Below are 8,347 nucleotides of genomic sequence, written 5' to 3' on the forward strand. Positions count from 1 at the left end.
TAAATTACTTCTAATCAATAAACTCAGGAAGGAGGAGTAATGCAAATCAGGTAAAAACACCTTGAATATGAAAACAATTATTTGAACCATGAAAAAATTAAGGAATATTAAGAAATATGAGCATAAACAAATAGTACCTGATGCTAAGAAAGCATGTATAATTGGAAGGCACAAAAGAGAATGTCCTCACAACTAGAAGTGAGACAAAAAGATTGACCAGTTTGGTGATTATGTAACTTACGCACTTCATGATTATAAATATTAGGTTGGTGCAAAATTAACTTCAGTTTTGCATTCTTGAACTTTGCCATTTGATATTGGAATACATTCTTAAATGTGGTTATGTTATATATCATTTTAATGCACATTTCTTGCTTTATGTTTTTTTGCTAATGACTTATTACTTGCTGCTTATTTTATATTTATTTTAGACTATAGCAATTACATTAGACAAAAAGCAAATCTGAGTGATATTTTTAATTCACATTCAAAATGGGTTGTAAAGCAGCAGAGACAACTCACAACATCAACAACGCATTTGGCCCAGGAACCACTAACAAATGTACAGTGCAGTGGTGGTTCAAGCAGTTTTGCAAAGGAGATGAGAGCCTTGAAGATAAGAAGCATAGTGGTCAGCCACTGGAAGTTGACAACAACAAACTGAGAGCAATAATCAAAGCTGACCCTCTTACAACTACACGAAAAACTGCCAAAGAACTCAACATCGACCATTCTATGATTATTCAGCATTTGAAGCAAATTGGAAAAGTGAAAAAGCCCAGTGTGACTCATAAGCTGACTGCAAATCAAAAAATTGTCATTTTTTAAGTGTCATCTTCTTATTCTACACAACAACAACGAACCATTTCTCAATCAGATTGTAACAAAAAGTGGATTTTATATAATAACCAGCGACAACATACACAGTTTGGACTGAGAAGAAGCTCCAATGCACTTCCCAAAGCTAAACTTGTACCAAAAAAAGTCCTGGTCACTGTTTGGTGGTCTACTACCCATCTAGTCCACTACAGCTTTCTGAATCCAGGTGAAACCACTACATCTGAGAAGTATGCTCAGCAAACCAATGAGATGCACCAAAGACTGCAATGCCTGCACCCGGCATCAGCCAACAGAATAAGCCCAATTCTTCTCCACAACACCTGACCGCACGTAGCACAACCACCACAACCACTTCAAAAGTTGAACAAATTTGGCTACAGAGTTTTGCCTCCTCCACCGTATTCACCTGACCTCTCACCAACCAACTACCACTTCTTCAAGAGTCTCAACAACGTTTTGCAGTGATAACGCTTCCACAACCAGCAGGAGGCAGAAAATACTTTCCGAGAGTTCACTGAATCCCAAAGCACTGATTTTTACACTACAGAAGTAAACAAACTTATTTCTCATTGGCAAAATGTGTTGATTGTAATGGTTCCTGTTTTGATTAATAAAAATGTAAAAATGAGCCTAGTTATAATGATTTAAAATTCATGGGTCTGAAACTGCTATTACTTTTGTACCAACCTAATATTATAAGCTAAAATGTTTCATAGAAATTATAAGCCTTTATATCACAGATAAAAGCCAGTAGAGTAGCAAAAAATATATACTGAATTGGCAAAATTTAGAAACATGTTTTGTGAAAAAGATTTTTCTGTTTTATGTAGCTCATAATATACACATTTTAAATACAAATTACTCACAAGACTGAACTTCTATCTTCATTTTATAATTATTTTCTAAAAAAGTTTGTTTAATCAAACACACCTCATCTTATTTCTTCATTTTTATATTTTAATTTTTAGATATAATGTAAAAACAAAATTATAACACAAGAAATATTTATGAGGACTATAAAATCATTGTTTCACATGTGTGTATGCTTCAAAATATAAAAACTATTATCATGTAACTGTCATGTGAAATGCAGGTTTTCTCAGATGATTTTTTAGTTGCAGCAATAGCTCCCCCTAGTGGAGGCTGGAAGTATATTTTGTCCTATTTTTCTCTCCAAATGCTATTCTAATTTGAACAGTTAGATTAAGTACACTGATATTCTTCCTTGAAGAAATGCCTAGGGATAGTTAGTTTAAAAGAAGAATTGGCTGATTGAGAAGTTAGAAGGCCTGTGAATTTACTGTCAGTTGCACTACATGTAAATTTATTCTAAACACTGTTGGTGGGAATGCAAACTAGTACAGCCGCTATGGAGAACAGTGTGGAGATTTCTTAAAAAACTGGAATTAGTACTGCCATATGACCCAGCAATCCCACTCCTGGGCATACACACCGAGGAAACCAGATCTGAAAGAGACACGTGCACCCCAATGTTCATCGCAGCACTGTTTATAATAGCCAGGACATGGAATCAACCTAGATGCCCATCAGCAGACGAATGGATAAGGAAGCTGTGGTACATATACACCATGGAATATTACTCAGCCATTAAAAAAGAATTCATTTGAACCAGTCCTAATGAGATGGATGAAGCTGGAGCCCCTTATACAGAGTGAAGTAAGCCAGAAAGATAAAGAACATTACAGCATACTAACACATATATATGGAATTTAAAAAGATGGTAACGATAACCCTATATGCAAAACAGAAAAAGAGACATAGATGTACAGAACAGACTTTTGGACTCTGTGGGAGAAGGCGAGGGTGGGATGATTCGAGAGAACAGCATCGAAACATGTATATTATCAAGGGTGAAACAGATCACCAGCCCAGGTTGGATGCATGAGACAAGTGCTCGGGGCTGGTGCACTGGGAAGAGCCAGAGGGATGGGGTGGGGAGAGAAGTGAGAGGGGGGATTGGGATGGGGAATACATGTAAATCCATGGCTGATTCATGTCAATGTATGACAAAACCCACTACAATATCGTAATTAGCCTCCAATTAATAAAAATAAATGGAGGAAAAAAACACACACATTCAAAATTACAAGAAGCAAAACCCCCTCCCCCTAAAAAGAACATTCTCAAAACATAAGATTTCATTAATAGAGATTAACAAAGTTGAATATGTAACAAGATGAAGTTTTAAAAAGTTAGACCCATAGATTACAAGAACCAAGCTAATGACTCATTTTATTGGTCTATATCTATTAATGTATACAAAGCAAAACGGCCCCTTAGACACAAAAGCACAATCACTGTTCATTGAAAACTCACAAGAATATTACCAAATAGAACTGCTTTTAATTTTTTATACTTTTAATTTTTAGGTGAATGGGATGATACCCTAAGTGATACAAAGTGGGAGAAGTATGTTGACTCCTATGAATGAATGAAATGGAACGAACCAGAACCAGGTGTTCCCATTCAATTCCATCAGTGAATGCCCAGCCACAGTCACCTTAGAACAGTATGGAACTTAGATTCCATTCTAATGCTCTTTTGAAAACTGAGGTTAAGCAGAGTCAGTCCCAGGACAAAAACAGAAACATAGATGAGATTGTTTCCCACACCCTAGAGGTCCTGGGACATTCAAGATGTGACAGTAAATGCACAAGCCAGTAACTACTGAGCAGTCTTTTGCCATCGGTGTCTCTCGGCCACCCATCCTTTCCCTACAACTCCTGCCAACTTCTCCCATACCACTCCTAAATCTCTGGCTTCCTTGAGGCTTAGGAAGCCCTGAGCATCAATTGAAATGGTTACTGTTTTCCTCAATGCCCAATTAATCAGAATCCTGAGCCATGTTTTAAGATATTGGACCATACATTTAATTTCATGCTTCTATACTTTTTTAGAAAGTAGTATATGGGATATGTCATTCAGCAGAGTCTGTGCATTAATTTGCATGTCTGAAACTTCTATTTTGACACATTAACTCATATTCCAAATCCAGCTTTAAAAAAAAAAAATTATTGGCCCTCACCTTTTACCTTAGTCTGCATTCCTAGGACAAGTATCTTGGTTATGTAGGCCCAGCTTAACTAGGCTGTAGATTCACCACACTAAGGCACAGCAGGAGTCCAGTATTTCCCTTCCCTATAGTGCCAGGAGTAGGGGGCATGTACCAGAGAATGGGCTTCCCAGGTGGCGCTAGTGGTAAAGAACTTGCCTGCCAATGCAGGAGACATAAGAGATGTGGTTCAAGCTCTGGATCAGGAAGCTCCCCTGGAGGAGGGCATAGCAATCCACACCAGTATCCTTGCCTGGAGAATCCTCATGGACAGAGGAGCCTGGCGGCCTGCAGTCCATAGGGTCACACAGAGTCGAACACGCCTGAAGCGACTTAGCATGCACACTCTGGAGAATGAGGGGCTGCCGTAGATCTCACTCCCACTTTAACTGAGACGGCCCTCAGTAAACTCAGCACTTCTCCAACCCCAAGGAGGCAAGAGGAAGGAGAGTACAGTGGTAAAAAGCAGCTATTTGTGATGGGGACATAAGCCCTGTCCACGGTCTCTGCTAGCCAATTAATTTGAAAACTCCTTCAAATTAACACTGAATAACTAAAGTTGACTTTGATTTGTGTCTTCTTCATTCCATCTGGTTTGTAATCTATTATTTCTAATTTAATAATCTTACTGTATTTGTGCTGGAGACATTTGCTATAAATCTCTCTTTAGAAAAAGATGAGATATAAATTATCAGTAAAATAGAAACAGAGAACTCTCTAAGGAAAAAATTTGCCTTTCTATCTTTTTTTCTCATGAATTAATCCTTTAGAAATGCAGACCCTAATAGCTTCCAGGAAATTAAGATTAGCTTTTTACAATTTTTTTATGAGTAGAAATAAAAATTGTTACAATTTTAAGCTTATTTCAACCAAATGGAAGCAGTTAACATTACTACTGTTTTGACCAAACATAAACAGTATATGATTTATATAATTCTCTACTTTTATATACCAAGTTCCCTAAGAACATACTTCCTTCAAATGGACTAAACACTGGGCTTACTCATCGGCTTATAAACATGTCAAAGAAACAAACGCAGGTTTAAAATTTTCCCCCTACCAATCTTCTAGCTACATGGGTCTGGGTACACCTCAGAGTCCCTTAGGGGACTTGGAGATCCCAGATGTTCCAGGACTAGACTATAGAACTACAAGTCACTTGGGCCCAAGATCAGTAATTTCAACTGTAGTACCTGTCTAGCTCTATAGCAATTTATATTTTAATAAAACTTGCAATCCATAAAACATCTTCACAAGTATAATCTGATTTAATTTTTCCCCAAACCAAAAAAGGTATTTACAACATGTTTTCTAGTTTTTTAAAATCTTTCCTAATTTTTCCTTTTAATCTTTGCTAAGCAGTGAAACTAGCCAATTAGATTTGAACAAAGTTTTCTCTCATAGAAAACAGAATCTAAATCTTCCTGTTTTGCTTTTTCCCCCCTCTGAGGGAGTTATTTTGTTTTTATTGCTAATGCTGAAAAACATCACATCATCTCTTAGGAGTTAGATTAGCAATAATTATCTCTCAGCAGGACTGATATAGAGAAAGTCTCCTGGAAAGTTTAGTTTTGGCCGGCAATTTCAGATTTAATTGAACATGTTTACCTTAATAGGAAATGAAAAAGAAAAATGTTGATTTTGCTTAAAGTATGGTTAAGTTTACCAGGTTGGCGAGGACTTTAAATGCCTCAATTTTTAACACAAGCAAGATACATGTTCTCTAAGGAAAGATAGTTTCTCTAATGAAACACAAATCATTAACCAGCTGTTACAATTAAGGAGGTCATCCATGATAGATCCCCTGGAGGTTTTTAAAGTGTCATCCTTTGTACCTTGAGATAGTTTATAAACATCATTGTAGGCAGATAATCTAGTGGCTATGAGCAGACTCTGGAGTCAGAACGCTTAGGAGCAAATTCCAATTCCTATTACCTTGAAGGGCTTCCCTGGTAGCTCAGTTAGTAAAGAATCTGCCTGCAATGCAGGAGACTGAGTTCGAACCCTGGGTCAGGGAGATGCTCTGGAGAAGGAAATGGCAAGCTACTCCAGTATTCTTGCCTGGAAAATCCCACGGACAGAGGAATCTGGCAGGAGCCTCTTTGGGGTTGCCAAGAGTTGGACACAACTTAGCAACTAAAACTAAAGCATTACCTTGAACAAATTACTTAAGCCCTCTAAGCTTTGAGTTTTGTGTATGTAAAACAAAAGCCACTCAACAGTATCTATCCCAAGTTATTAAAATTAAAATACATAATGTATATAAATACCTCTGTGTGCCTGGAACACAATAGCACTTAATTAAGTTACTAATTTTTACTGTTTGTTTTCTTTTGAATCTTTTGGCTACACCTCAAGGCATGTGGGATTTTAGCTCCCCGAGTAGGCATCAAACCCATGCCCAGTATTGGCAGCACGGTCTTAACCACTGGACCACAGGGAAGTCCAAGTTACTAAATTTTTAAAGACATTTCCTTTATAAAAGTTAGCTGCACAATGGATAGAATATTCATGTGAAAGAAAAAAAACTATTTATATAATCTCATGTAAGTGCAAAGGAAACAGGATGAAAGATTCTTCTCCAAAATAACAATGGATACTAGTCCCAGATAAAAGGTGACAGTATGTCCTAGTCTGCCTAGACTAGTTCTGAGTTAAACCTGTTGCCCCAATAAAATAATAATCTCCCCTAAGCCCCTTCACTCTCAAGTAACCTGGTTCAGATCATAAAATATATGGTCAATTGTGTTTGTTACTAAACTTTTTCCCCACACAGCTCCAAGTCATATTCTATACTCAAATGCATAATACCGGGGGTTAGGTCTGTGTAAACGACATTTTCCCTTTGCCGGCTGAACTTTTTTAAGCTCCACTAAAAACTGAACTGGGTTTTCCCAGACCGGCATTAGTGGTAAAGAATCCTACTGCCAATGCAGGATATGTAAGAGATGGGGGTTCGATCCCTGGGTCAGGAAAATCCCCTGCAGGAGGGCATGGCAAGCCACTCCAGGATTCTTGCCTGGAGAATCCCCATGGACAGAGGGCCCTGGAGGGCTACAGTCCAGGGGGTCGCAAAGAGTCAGATACAACTGAAGTGACTTGGCACACATGCATGCAGAAAGAGAACTAGAAGAATAAAGGAAGACAGAAGGAGGAAAGGCTCTTAATATTTCCTGTTTGCCTGGAGTTCCTGTCAACATCTCCAAGGCAACAGGTCTTCATTTCAGAAGCATCACCTGGTTCCACTCACCAGCTTTTTCTCGAGATTTCCCAAACCAGCCTCATCAATCCCCTACCAGTGCGCACCTCCTCAGGAATCTCTGAGTCCCTGCTCTGCAGGACCTCTCCTCCAAACTTCTAGTTTTCAGGAACCACCACCTTTACCCTCAGCTATCTGTGTTCCTTTTCTTTTTTTTTTTTTTGGTTCTCTAACACCAATTTAATTTACTTCCAATATTTGCTGTTTAGTCGCTAAGTCCGGAGAAGGCAATGGCAACCCACTCCAGTACTCTTGCCTGGAAAATCCCATGGACGGAGGAGCCTGGTAGGCTGCAGTCCATGGGGTTGCGAAGAGTCGGACACGACTGAGCGACTTCACTTTCACTTTTCACTTTCATGCATTGGAGAAGGAAATGGCAACCCACTCCAGTGTTCTTGCCTGGAGAATCCCAGGGACGGCGGAGCCTGGTGGGCTGCCATCTATGGGGTCGCAGAGTCGGACACGACTGAAGCGACGCAGCAGCAGCAGCAGTCGCTAAGTCGTGGCGGACTCTCGTGACCCTAGGACTGCAGCCCGCCACGCTCTTCTGTCCATGGGATTTGCCAGGCAAGAATACTGCAGTGGGTTGCCATTTCGTTCTGCAGGGGATCTTTCCCGACCCAGGGATCAAACCTGCGTCTCCTGCATTGTAGGCAGATTCTTTACCACTGAGCCACCAGGGAAGTCCACTCTCTATATTACACTCTGTTAAAACATCCAGTTGCGCTCTTGATGTCTGAAGTCTAACTGATACTGATACTCTTGAGAGGAATGGGAATGGAACTGGCAATCTTAAAACAAAGAATTTTTGCTGTTACTGTCTATATTATCTTTATATAATACCTACACAAGTTAAATTTAATTATATATTTTAAGTGACTTTTAAAAACTATTTTGCCATCTCCATGTTGGTCTTCAGAACATTAAAAATCATTTTCAGGGTAGAACACATCACTAGCAATTCCCAAGAGGATTTACATTCAGAGATTAGCATCAGATAGATGGCTTAGGGAGTTGAGGAAATGAGCAACCCAACTGGATAGTTCACTCATCATAGTGTTTGCTAATGCAAGGCCATTAACACTGGCACATCAACTAAATTTGATAGTGTTCCATTAGAAGTGCTATATGAATTTCCTGCAATAAACTATTAAATAAGCATTATGCATCACATA

This window comes from Dama dama, chromosome 9, assembly GCF_033118175.1.
Source record: "Dama dama isolate Ldn47 chromosome 9, ASM3311817v1, whole genome shotgun sequence".
Classification (NCBI taxonomy): Eukaryota; Metazoa; Chordata; class Mammalia; order Artiodactyla; family Cervidae; genus Dama; species Dama dama.